Below are 14,331 nucleotides of genomic sequence, written 5' to 3'. Positions count from 1 at the left end.
CAACGAGGCGCTCTAAAGCGGCAACGCTACCCCCATGCCTGTGTCCATACAATGGCTGTAAAGTAAGACTTTTTTTCTTTTTTTTTTGATCTGACTCGTCCACCTTTTCTCAGTGACCTGCATGCTTTTAAGACGGACAACAAGGCATTCTAAAGCAGCCATACCAGCCCAAAAGCCCCGGTCCACACTCTGGTTGTCAAGTTGATTTTGTTAGCCACCCAATGCCCTCGCTATCCCACCTTTCTCTTCGTAATGTGCGCACACTCACTGCCGACAACGAGGCGCTCTAATGCCACAGACTAACCTAAGGGAAGATGCATTTTCAGGGTAAAGGTGCCACTGCGTGTCACTGGGCCACAATTTACCCCCCCCACACACACCGCCCCCCCAAAAAAACAGGACAACTGAAATGCTGACAAACAGTGTACCACCATATCTCCACAATTGAAAACTATATAGTTTATCTTTAAGAATGTGCAATGTATTTTGAAAAAGGAAAATAAATTGACTTTACAGGGTGGGCAGTCACTCTTTATTGTCCGTATACTTTGACCAAACATGACTAACAGAAGCACTTTGAAAAGTCTCCCGCTGTGTGATTACACACATACGCACTCCACATGTGAGTCATCACACTCTTAAAATACCGCTTCATACCCACACTCGTATGCACCGCCTGTAAACCAACACTTGCTTTGTCTTTTTGGCGCTAAAGGCCGATCGTTGGTCGTATTCAAAGTATCATTTTTCATGCCGAGTAAAAATACTTGCCGCTGTGGTTTGGGTGGAGAAAAAGGAAGAGCGTGAGAGAGGAATAGGTGCATTTATTCGGAAGAAAGTGAGCGACTTGTGTTTGGCTGAAGGGCTTTCACTGCTTCATTTATCAGGCAATAGTGCAGAAAATCTTATTAACAAATACGAAAAGTCTACGTTCAAAAATCTTTGGGACAGAAGCAAAAACTGCTGAAATAATGAGATTGCACAAGTGTGAACACCCTCATAACTGGGCAAATGGCTCTGTTCAGAATTAACCAATCACACTCCTGTTATATGGAAGTTAACACACAGCTGCCAACGTTATGCCTCAGAATAACCCCAAAATAAAGCTCAGATGTTCTAGTAGGCTTTTCCTGACATTTTTTGCCTAAAGGTTTTGTCCTAACACTGACTGCTTTTTAAATCTGTTCATAATTTCCTACACCTTGACACCCAGCTGAAGAAAAACAGCAGAAAACATGATGCTCCCACCTCTGTACTTCACTGTAGGTATAGAGTGGTTTTGATGATTAGCAGTGTTGTGTCCCTCAAACATACCTTTTGGGATTATAGCCAAAAAGTTCAATGTTGGTTTCATTGGACAGTAACAAAATCTCCCAAGTGCATGTCAAGAAATGCAATATGGATTGATGAAAGTTGTTTATTTCCACGTACTGTGGTATCTGTGAATGTGATGATCCAAATTAGGATTGTTTGGCTTTGGCAGAGGTCTACGCTCAATTTAAAGCCTTATTCAGAATTTAGTCCAAATGTTGTTACTGTCCCCCACTCCCTATCGTACATACAAAAAAGAAGGCATCCGTTTAACAATCAATAAGGAAAGTGGTGTTCTAGCGCTGAGTTCAGTAAAAATAATACAGTTTTGGCCTCTAAAGTGGAGCTGTTAAGTACTTTTGTCTCCGTGGAGACTCACCAAACATCGGCCCACACATTCTCGGTGAGGAGGAATAATAATCATAGCATAATAATCACAAAAAAGGATGTAATTAGGATTTTTCTACCATTGTCAAACCTTCAGGGGTGTGACACGGCAACCTTTCATTTGCCGAGCGCCATGTTTGGAATTGAAAATGAGGAGAGGAATGAATAGCAGAGGAAGAGGGGGAGGGGGAGGGTATTCCTTATAAATATGCATATTCATATTTGGAGCCCCTTTGAAAGACAATCTGCGGCCTCTCCGATTGTGCTCCGGCCTTGGTGCACAAAAGAGAGTCATTTTCAGCTGAAACCTCGTCCGGGACGGCGTGGCGGGACGGCACCGGCACCCGCCGAGCGACCCTGAATCAGGCAGACGGGAAGCAGACCCGCCGGGACCCCCATCCCCATGGCGATTCCCACCAAACGTCCCGCAAATTCCGCCGGACCCGTTGGTTGGTTACGTATTGAGACGAAGAAAGAAGATTTAATTCATGGTCGCAACATGACCCGCATAAGCGCAGACTAAATGTCATCTGAAGCAGGCTTGTCCAAACTTTTTCCTCAGAGGGCCGCATATAAAACAAAATCCAAGGATGCAAAGGCCATTTTGGCATTCTTCGCTCTGATATTATTAAACACATTAAAAACAAGCCATCAAGGTAGGTTATGATATGCTAAGCCAGTGCTTGTCAAACTGTTGACATCAAATACCACCTCAAGAATGACTTCACTCGCTCGTCAGTCTTCACCATCAATAAAATAAAACGGATTTAGCTAAAGTGTTCATCAAATACAAGAGAAGTACTGGTCCTAAATGTATATTAAATATTTTACTGTAACATTATGTGGTTTGAACATTAACACTGCGCTTCATTATAGAAAAATAAAAACACTGTACCTACTATAGATGATAATTCAATTAAAATGTATCATACATATAAGTTAAAAAGAAATGGCAAATGGCCCGCGGGCTGTAAATTGGACACCACTGGTCTAAAGACAAAGCAAGAAGCCCAAACCCAAGCGCTTGATCCGTTACAAGTGGGATCGGAACGTGGAAGAATCACGTCTCTCGTTCCCCCCCTTTTGGCTTTTATGCCGGGCCATAAAGAGGTGGATTTATGTACGAGTCTCGCCGAACATGCATGTGAATGAGAGGCAACCGCAGGGGGACGATATATCTTTGCAAACATATACAGTGGAAAAGACAGCGGGGGAATGGAAAGTGCAGCGTCGCAGAAACAAAGAAGGTCTGCGAGAATAAGGAAGATGAAGAGAAGCAGTCTTGTTTTTCTTTTTTTTTTTTTTATTTAATCGCAAAATCAGAGCAGTCATCACGACGCAGATCCCATCTGGGAATGCCATCATCAGGCCACATGGCTCGGGTTGTCACCGCTACAGGGCTTACGAAAGCTTTAGTACCTGCAAAAAATACTGTTTTATGTCATTTTGGTTCCCAGGCTGCTACAGTGCTCACCAATGACAATCGAGTTTCTTTTGTCGTCGGGAATTTCCTTCGGGAGCCATAAAACATCTCCCTAATCTAACTGAATATGTCTCACAGCAAAAAAAAAAACGCAAAAACTGTTTATGATCTAACGCCAATCAGAAAAGTTCCAGAAATCCATCAAAATCAATAACATACACACTTTTAAAGTCATCATTATCATTAAGTATCCTTGGTCATTTTGGTTCCCAGGATGACACTCCGGTTTCTGTAATTTTCCGAGAATCAATAAAATATCTGCCGAACCTCACAGAAAATGACTCACAGCTAAAAACACTGTACTGTGCAAAGTCAAAAGTCAATCAGTTCATTACAAATTCAATACTGATAAAAAGCTCACCAATGACCTTTGAGTTTCTTTCGTCATTGGGAAATTTCTTAGGGACCCATATCACAGCATGCAACACTCATTGATCAGAAATTAATCCGTTCTTGCCAAAATGTAGTCAAAATACAATCACCGCAATCACAGATTTTCCAATCTTGCCATTAAGAAACAGGCATTAATTCCAACAGAATTCCTTTCGGGTTGTAGCTAGTTAATGCAGAGGTTCCTCGGTTTAAAGGGGTGTACTAATTATGTCATTATTGCAGTAAATATCCGTACGAAAAGCACTTATTGGACATGAATAAAGAACAATCAAATGGGAAAAAAAAGTACATACAACACAGAGCATACCTTGGATGGATAAAATCTGACCTAAAACCTGACCAAAAAATGGCTAACAGCTTAAAATGCCGAACTGTAAATGATAAAGCTAATCAAGTCAGAGCAAAATTCCAAAATTTCACAAAAACACTCTTTGAATTTTGTAGTCAAAATGTAAAAGAAATGTACCGTAAGCGTATTGGCTTTGTCCAGTGAAAAACACGTTTTTAATTTTAATTTAAATTTTAAAAAAATTGACAAAAGTGTTGTTCATAGAACAGCAACGATATATAAAATCCATTTTGTTTTGTAGCTAGAAAACCTTGACATTAGCAACGTGACAAGCGGCTGCCATCTTGGTGAAATTAAACACAAAAAAAAACAAAAAAACATGGAATGAGCACTTAAAAAGTCTCTAAAATCATCCATAACAAATACATTCACAAAGAAACAATTGATGACTGATGTACTTATAGACGTATTCTACTGCCCACACTGCTGCCCTCACAAATAATGTTTCATTTGCATGATTTAAGTCGAGTTTTAATGGCAAGTGCCACTGAAATGTCACAGTAATTATGACGAGTCGACCCGGAGAACACCTTGGGGGTCCTCAGTTTATTTGATATACTACTACTACTTCCAACTTTTGAAAAATTTGTGTCACGTCGCCACCTTAGGAATGGAACTCCATCGTAAACCGAGGACCCCTGTATATTAAATGAAAATACATACTGGGTTCTCACAAGGCTAAAATCCTAAAGGTATTGGCTCACGTTACATTAAGCAAAATTCTATCACAACCCACGTATGGTATTTCCAGTGAAGGTACGTTGAGCCAACTTCCTTGCAGGATTGGGGGATGGCAAGAGAACGCAGGAAAAGAGGGGGAGGACAGAGAAATGCTAGAGGGAAGCAGGAGTCTGGAGTTAAATATTAATCCGCGGTGATTCATCTACTGTGGAAGCCTCCAGGCTTCCTCTGCACTTGGCCAGCTGTTGGCCGTCGTCTCCTGGCCCTGGCCCTGGATGTGAGAGGCTGGGCCGCTGCCCGGTGTGCCCATGCATGAGCTTCCTTGGCTGGGGGAAAAGCGGCAGAGGCCAGGGCAGGTGGTGGACCTGGCGAGAGCCGCCGGAGTGTGGGTTTGACCGTTGTGTGGGTTTCTGGCTGTGTGTGTCTATGATGGGATGCTACGCTGTATAAGCACATCTGTAGCCGCCTGGCGCTGGCCGGCCCCTTGGAGGGCAATGAGGCTTGACCACGTCAAGTTATGAGGGAAGAGAGAGATGCTGCAGGGCTACAAGGACGGAGGATCAAGAACAGCAAAACTTTCAGACTCGCGCAACATAACGTAAACACGGACTGCTGTCTCTCTATAGACTGTGCTGTACATTTTGTAGGCGCCATGGCATCATCACCCGCTGCTTAAAAAGCTACAGTACCTTTGGAAAAAAAGTTTGCAGGTCACCATCCTGGAGTCGTCAGACTCAAGAAACAACTGGCAGTTCCCGATTGGCCGTACAATGGGATGAATTTATTCCAGAAATGTGGTCATTCACAATAATCATCTCGCACAGTTGAAATTAGAAGATTAGAAGATTTCACAAACTGCAAGTCTATTATCCTATGACTCATCGGCAGATGCCGATCGCTTCTCGTGGATACAACCCTTTGGAATCCGATTAGAAACTGGTTTAAAACAGGCCAGTTTAGAAAGTCTAATTTTATCTTTCCTTCAAATCCGAAATCCCTGTTGCTACTGACAATTTTTCTTCTTACAAAAATCTTCCAATCGTTGTAAAAGCTTTGAGGAACTGCAGTTCTTTTCCTCAAAGCCCAAACGCTTGGAATTGTGTTTAAAACTGTCTTGAAACAGGTAGAAATCCTAATTAGTTTCACTTTGAGGGTTTGGGAACTCAGAACTGAGTTTGAAATTTTCTTTAAAGAGGAAGTCAACGCAAACGTTTATTTTTCAAGAATATGTTCTATGCAAGCCCACTAGTTGAAACAGGGCATTCTGATAAATATTGCATTTGTGGAATAAGTGTTAATGCACCCATTTTTAACCATCTCTGGGGACGGGCATTTTGTCTTCTGTCGACTGAAAATGACATCACAACTGCTCACAATGACCAATCACAGCTCAGATTCAGAAAAGAGGTCAGCCGTGATTGGTCGTTGTGATGTCAATTTCAGTCGACAGAAGACAAATTGGCCGCCCCCAGAGATGGCTAAAAACGAGTGCATTTCGCTGCTTAATTTATACTGTATTCCACAAACGCAAAATGAATCAGAATGCCGTGTTTCAACGAGTGAGCCTGCGGGAAACATATTCTTGAAAAAAATGTCTTTGGGTTGACTTTCGCTTTAAACAGATGCAGTAAGGCCACCAGAATTTTGACCAAATTCTTCCGATTATTGTCAGCAGAAGATCAGTCCACAGGCCACGACCATTTCGGAGCCGCCAACTGTTTCTCGAGGGTCCAATGACTGAGAATCAGGGCGGAACCTGTTTGAAGCAGGCAGAAATCCTAGATAGTTTACCTTGTGACATAAATGCTGCCTTTATCTACCATTACACTCGTCTTGAGCTAATGTAGCCTAATTGGACTGGACAGTTCGCACTGTGTTGCTTGTTAGCCTCACCCATTAAGTCTCAGAATTCATCATGTCGTCAACTCTTTCACAATTTGCGCTCCAGGCCCGCCTACCCTTAAAGCACCTTTTCACATTGTTTGGGGGGGGGGGGTGAGGAAGCGCATGGGGGGGGGGGCAATGGAAGAGCGGGGTTACTACAGCGTCTTGGCCACATAGGGGAAAAATTTGAAGGCAGAAGAAAGCGAAAGTGCTGGGTCATGAATTATAGAGCGGATCACTTTCGTCTCATTCCGGGGAGACAGCGCTAGACCACGAGAGAGAGAAATTCACCCCCTATTCTTGTACGCGCACTGTCTACTACGTGGGAAGCCACCGGGGAAAGCAATTTATAGCCAATTGAAGCAGCGGGCAACATCTCTCGGAAGGCAACGAGTGGATCCATAGCAACGATCCTGGAGGGGCGTATTAATCCCCTGCTTTATGTAGTGCTAAGTGTACAATAGTAATAAGGATTGGAGCAGGCCCCGCTGATCATTAAGGGAAAAGGCTATATAAAGAATTCATAATGGGATTAGCCCACGGCGGGTGGAGACGGAGAAAGCGCGGGGGGTGGATGTCTGAAGGATGGGGATGGTAGAGGGGAAGGGGGTACAATACTGGAATTAAATCACCCATCAAATTGCATGGAAGAATTTTAATTTACAGGTTAATGTCGCGTTGTGTGACTAATCACAGCCAAGCATGGCAATGAACCAGTCGAAGGGGAAGGACAGGCTGTAAATGCTACTGATAAGTCTTGTCTACAAACGCAGATACTTCTTTAGATTTGGGATTTTGTTTTTTAAAAAAGAAAACAGACTTTTTGGAAGGTTTCTCTCTCTTCCCTCATAACTTGTTTCCAATTTGCTTTAAAAAATTCAAAGTAATCCAGCAAAACCTGCCGTTGAGGAGGATAAATCGAGTGGATCTTAAATAGTTAGACAGAAATTATTGCAAGACTGACTGGTGCCATAGTAGCCACTTCTAAATGGGCAGACTGGAAATTAAACCGTGATTTTTTCACAGGTACATATCAAATATTTGGTTGGGTTATCTTTGAATAGTTTCGCAAAACATTACGGCTAGCATGCTAGCTAACGACAGACCGTACAGTGCATTACCAATTTCAGCATGGAAAGAGTGAATCTGCACCTTAATCCGAACAACAGAAAAATGTGTCAATTAATTATCCAGATCCTCAATATGGTACCAATGTCTGGATTTTCACTGGATTGAATATAAAATTTATTGTAAATATTTGTTTAGAAAACACTTCTAGGCTATTAAGTGTGCTACACTGCTGCTACCGCGATGTCAAAGCTTTATTGGTGGCGGAGACAAACTAGATGAGTAAGGGAATGAAGTTACCATGCATTGGTGTTTTTTGTGCGTTTTGCTTGGCATATGTAGATGAGTTGCAATCTAAAAGCACCTTGACCCCCTATCACCATGTCACCGGCTGTCTCTCAGTCCACCTAAAACTCTTCCACTACTAATTCCATCTCAGGCCTTGGCTCACGGCCCCTTCATCACCGGCGGCAGACCGGTGGGAGGACTTTATTACAGCCACAGCTCGTTAGCTTGAGTGGTCTTAATGAAGCAGCATGGCGATCCGACAGAAATCATGCTGCTGAGACCCCGCGTCATTACGCCGGCCTTTAATTACGATGATGTATGGCCAGGGCGGTGTCTTAAGGGAACACAGGAGCTCGCAAAGTCTGAGCAGAGTTTCTCACATTAGCATGCGAGTGTCGGGCACAGAGCAGATCATTTGTTGTGCTACTATTTAGCTGTTATGCTACCTATTATTACCTCCTTGTGGGAAACCTCACAGGGACTCCAATGAGAGTTGATAATCCCAGTTCCCCGACACAGCGTGGGGGGTGACAGGACCTCAAGATTGGAGAGGCCAAGTTCTTGTGAGTTGGCAAATTTAAGAGATACTGTTGTGTCATTATTCCTGAGTTTACCCGGAGGCATGTCCCGCAAACAGAGTCGATGACAAAGACTGAGGAAAGGCCTTTGTGGGGTCTGGTGATTTGTTAACTGGAATGGCAAACCACAGTAGAGGTTGGATGTATAAAGACAACACAGCTGGATAAATGTCACTGCGCCTATACTTCACTGCGTCAAAATGTAAATCCAACATTGGTGTTTGACAGTTCAGGTTATTGGTTCCCCATAAGAGACAGGTTGGTGTTAGAGAAAAAAGTCAGGGGTTTGGGACCAAAGGTCAGAGATGGCAAGTTGCAGGAGAACCAGGGTCTGTGGTTGGGCGTAGTGGTGGGCGATATGGCAAAAATATCATATCACGATTTTTTAAAACTAAAATCATGATCATGATTTTATCATGATTCTTGTTTTACATCATTTTTGTTAGACTTATTTGAACATTTATTTACCATTTTCCTCATGTTAAACATAAAACACATTTGAAATGTATATAAAACCCTAAAAGAAAAAAAAAGGACCTTTTAAGCCAGCTAAGCTTTCTTAACAGGTTTTAATTTGAATAGTGGCAATTTTTATCAAAATGTGCAGTGAACGTAAACATAAAAGGTAACGTAACGTAAACATAAAAACACAGCTCGTAACGCGGGTCTAGCACTTTGAAGAGTCTTTCAAACCCCTCGTTTTCCACTGTTTTAATGGGAATCATGTCTTCAGCAAGGTAATAAGTCACTCAGTTACTTCTTTACACTGCTTGCTTGGTTTTTTCCTATGGAGTGCCCTTGTTAAATGACTGTGTTACCGTTGGTTGTGTTAGCTTGGAGCTAGCGGCTGCCTCTGGCTATCATGTGGCTGATGTTTGATCTCCGTTTGCTTTGGCTGTCATCGTAGTATTTTTTGGGTGCTGTCTCCACAAGTGATTTAACAGGTTCGTCGTTTTTCCATCTGACGTCCAAACCGAGTCCCTGCAAACTTTGCAAATAACTGGTTTGCGCCTTCTCCTCCGAGGAAAAGCCAAACCAAATCGACACTACATGAGGAGTTTCTTTTCTGGACCAATCTGCGTGGTGACAGCTTCCTGCTTTACAAACAAACAGGGGGGCGGGGAGTGGCACGTGCACGGGGCACTGTGCGTGCTGTGATTGGTTGGTCGGGTATGCGTCAGTGGCTTTGAGCCGCCATAGAGCTAAACTGTATAGAATGTGCCCTGTAGACGATCAAACGATCTTTTGGCTTAATGAGATCGTCAACACGTTAAAATCCTTAATCTAATATCGTCATATCGCCCACCCCTAGTTGGGCGTTAGGATTAGGTTTACGGACTCCATGATAAAAGAACAGTCCAGAATGTCACTACTCTAAAATTCAGTTCCAGACTGGCCTATAAAAGAAACCAGTGCTGTCTGTCACTACTCTGTCTTTCTGGCGGTCATGATAGCAACATGATGTCACGCCTCCTTGGCCTCCTTCATTATTCACAATGAGCAGAAATGGTGTTATATAACGGCAGGCGTACGTCGCGGCGAGATGTGTAGAGCTCAGCACTCCACATCATCTCTCTGCTCCGTGTTAATTGGTTTTGCTTTTGAGCGGCCATCATTTTCTTTTCGAGCCCATTAAGCATAATGCTCCAGAGTGCCGGATTAGCTGGCGCCGGCTAAGACTTGCTGTGTTGTCGTTAAATTCAATTTAACGGGGGGGCATCCACCAGCGCTAATTACCCCCCCCCCACGCACGCACACACACACACACACACACACGCACACACATAAATAGACACCCTTTAATTCCTTCTCCCTATTAGCTGGGTCACTGTCCCTACGAAGAGATTTTTGTGGTTTATGTTACCTTCACGCCTAATATACTTCTCAATGGCACCTACTTTTTGTTTGTGGATTAATAACCCTGACGTCGTACGATTCGACTCAGCTGAGCATGGCTTCATACGTGATGCTAACGAGAACTCTGCTCAGCAAATTAAAGGATTTGGTTCTTTGCTTTTTCTTTAGCTTTGTGTATTTTTTGGGCAGCAAAATGAGGAGTAGGCTCATAAAGGCGGGTTGAAAGAATATATACAAGAAAGCACATTTTACAGTGGTTAACTTCTTTTTACACTTGCAAAAATTAAGAATGCTAAAAAAAAATAACTCACTTTCCTATTCTGATTTTGTCATTAAAGTTACGATTAGGTAATGTTTCATTATTTTTTTTGCATGTTACCATTGACAGTATACAACTTCTTTTCATATTTTTTTTAAATCACAATAATTATGGTAACCCTCCTATCATGTTGCAGGTCAAATTGACCATTTAAAAATCAGGATGGATGGATTTATTATGCAAGTCTGTTGGCCTTATATTTTACTTTGTTCCCCCCTTTTAACATTTTTTTATAATGACCTATTTTTCTTTTACATTTTATTTCGGTTAAGTTATTGTTACGTAACTGATTATTTCTCAGTATTTTCCCTTGGCAACAACACGAGAATATTGAGAAGTACCACTTTTCTAGACATGCACACTAATGGCTAACAGTCTTCATAGTATTATTATATTTAAAAAGCAGTACAAAATGTTTATTTTTTATTGGAATGTTTTCATACAGTGACATTTTTCCTCAGCCTCTGCTGCAAGTCTCAGCATTTTTACTTTGACTTACTTTTCATCCTGACCTTTATTATTAACTCACTCTCCCATTTGGCCAAGCAGATTTTCTTTTTTTTTTTTTAACAGAGGGCGCAGGTAGGCGATTCATTATTCAGCCAATGGCTTTTACCCAACTCGCCCCGCCCCGCCCCTCCTTCCGCCATCTAAAAGCCTCCCCTGTAAACCCACCTGCGCTACAGAGAGACCTGCATTCACTATAGAAGCACTCCCCGAATCTGAATAAAAGATTAAATATTGAACACACGCTGCAAGGTTGGGAGTTTATTATTTAGGGCAAGGATGGTCTAATTGCCTTAATGCAATGAGAGGTTGGTTTTTTTCCCCCAAGAAAGGTGTGGAGTCTGCTAGTTTCCGACCCTCGTCTTAAAGGGCAAGGCTCGCCGCGGTCAGTGCCGGACATTTTTAAAAGTAGCCAAGACGTGAATCACTTTTTAATTTGTGGAAGGGGTGAAGAGGAAGGTTCTACAGGCTGTTAAATTTTTCAGCGCTCTCTTACCTGAGGTCGGGACGGGAGATCTAAATCTAAATGTAGAAGTTTTTAATGTAGAGAACGATCACATCGCCTTGGTTATTCATGAGCCCCGAGCAGCAGGGGCGGCAAAACTAAATGGACCCGAAGGAGCTACGCCAGTAATGTGAGGTGGAGGTAGTACCTTGATTATTATTAGCATTTTATTCTTGCTCTTTTGATTCATCCCACTTGGAACAGATTGTGTCATGAATTCAAAACATTAAAAGGAGACACACTGTACTGTGTCGTGGATTGTTTTACCATTTGAAGCAGTTCCCGGGTGTTTTAGAAACAACCGTGTGAAAATAACTAAGGATTGAGAATAAGAGCACACTGTTAATGCTACATATTGGTACAAAAACCAAACGGCAAGTTGAACGCGGAAGCAATCAGGACTGCGTCTGACATGCGCGCTAAATTGCATCCCAGTTCATTTTGTACCTCGGTGGCAAGAGTATGTGCAAATAGATGAATTTAGTACACATAGTGTGGTTTATCAATCCTGAGCTGAAATATGCTGGCTGATTTTGCATCTTTAAATAGCGCGTCTGACAGGCAATACAAACTAGCACGCAAAGTGGTGCCAGCATAGTGCAGGTGAAATGAGAGGGGGCAGGAGGAACTTTTCCACTCTTGTAAGGATTATTTTAAATGCCTGAAAGGAAAATAATTACCTCATTGTCTGTCCACGATGTGATTTTTGAGCTTCTGAATGATCTAAGAGCTGAAGCAAATCACAAGGTGTCACCTACTTTAGGGAAAGAAAAAAAAAATCAAAATAACAGCAGTAACCACTTACATTTAAACAGATATTAAACAGCATGGCCTTCACGGTATCTAATTATACATCCTACGTATCTAATCACCCCCGCCACCCTGTCAACTTAAAAAAAAAAAGTAATATGTCAGTCAATCTTAGGTTGAAACAAATGCTTCAATTCCCAAAGTGACATGTAAAAGTGTTGTGGGACCCTAGTGGTTTTGGGTTTCCTTTCTACATCTGCTCAAGTTGAAATGTATTGTAGAACTGCCACAATGATTGGAGTAATGGGAATTGTAAGTAACCTAGTTTATAATTAATACCATCATAATGCCAGTTTCCCTCTTACTGAGAGGAGAGGAAAAGTGCCCACACTTGTGTTCCATTCCCGGATGTGGTGTCCTCTAAACTTCCAATAGGATGGCCTTTTTCCCATTAAGAACAAATAATCATTGCTGTGTGTGTGAGTGTGTGTGCGCGTGCGCGTTGTTCTGACGGAGGCCCTTTTGAGTTCACTGGTATGTACTTAATTTGCGCTCTATCATAATGCAAATGGGGCTCTCGATCCCAGCGAGGATACTACTGACTGACAGCGTGTGTGCGTGTGTGGACATTTTCCACATTGGTATCCATTTACACTCACTGGACATTTTATTAGGTACACCTGCAAAATTGTTGTTTTCCCATGCCCCCACATAGGAATTAAAGTGATCTGGGTCCAACTGCCACTGTCATAAGGTTTTATGTAACTGTTCTGGGATTGTTTCAAGTAATGTTTTAACATTTGAAAAGTCCTCATAAAGGTGTACAAATGAGTTAACCGCTGTAATATAAAACTAGAATAAAGTAAAACAACTCACACTTTGATGTGTTGACATGTAAGAGTGAGCGAATGTGTCATTGGAGCGATACTGTCACGTAGTGGTGTTTTATAGGTACTGCCAGAATTAAGAAAGCCTTGTCAAACATAAAACTTTTCAATCTATTAACTAAATTAGGGATCCGTCAAGGGCTTACTAACTCCCTAACTAACCAACCAAACAAGCATCCCCCCCCAATCTATCCTTCCTTGTCAAGGTCTTAAGAATAAAGAAACCAATCAACAAATTACAAATATACAAATTATGTAACTGACTAACAGACTGCAAAGCCAACTAACTGACCAACGAATGAACTACTAACTAACCAACCAAATGAAGCACCATCTGGCTAAGCAAACAACACAGTGACTAACTGACCAACAAACCAGTTTCCAAACTAAGCAACAAACTGAATAATTGACTAACCGAATGATTAACCAATCAATCAACTAACTAACTATGGGACCAACAAACTAAATAACCAACTCACTAACCAAACAACTGACTAACTGGCCAACAAACCAACATATTAACTTACAAATTGACTAACCGATTTAGTAACCAACTGACTAATGACCCAACCAACTAACCAATAAACTTCATTGCCAACGCACTAGACGACCACCTACTCAAAGAACAGCATGAATATTTACTATCCGAATGATCAACCAACTTCCTAACTGCCCCAATAACTAACCAATCAACTAATCAACTGAATGACTGGGCATCGAACCAACCAACTAAGTGACTGACTCATCGACCAGTTAAACGAAATAAATTAACTCACTAAACAACAAGTTAAATAATTGACAAACTGACTGACTAACCAACTGACCAAAAACCTAAGCCACCAACCAACATCCCCAGAACTAACGTTCCCTGACAAGGAAATACTTTCTAACATAACAAAACGAATTACTAACTAACCAACCAACCAACTAACCAACCAACCAATCAATCCCAGTCTAGTCTTCCTTATTGGCATCTTACTGACTAACTAGCTCTCCTAATTAATCCTTCTTCGCCAAGGACTTGCTAACCAAGTAACGAACCACACAACTGGCCCCATTGTTGAGGTCTTACTAACTTCATAGA

General features: G+C 41.9%; 1 long non-coding RNA gene across 2 annotated transcripts in view; it reads right to left on the bottom strand.

Annotated features, from left to right (window-relative positions):
• Window positions 1-14,331, bottom strand: part of LOC147139982 (uncharacterized) — a 120,009-nt gene that overhangs the window by 49,041 nt on the left and 56,637 nt on the right. The window lies entirely within an intron of this gene.

The sequence above is a fragment of the Filicampus tigris genome, chromosome 11 (assembly GCF_054856515.1).
Source record: "Filicampus tigris isolate MCC_2025a chromosome 11, RoL_Ftig_1.0, whole genome shotgun sequence".
NCBI lineage: Eukaryota > Metazoa > Chordata > Actinopteri > Syngnathiformes > Syngnathidae > Filicampus > Filicampus tigris.
Note: the sequence above shows the minus strand (reverse complement) of the source record. Positions and strands in the feature narration are given on the sequence as shown.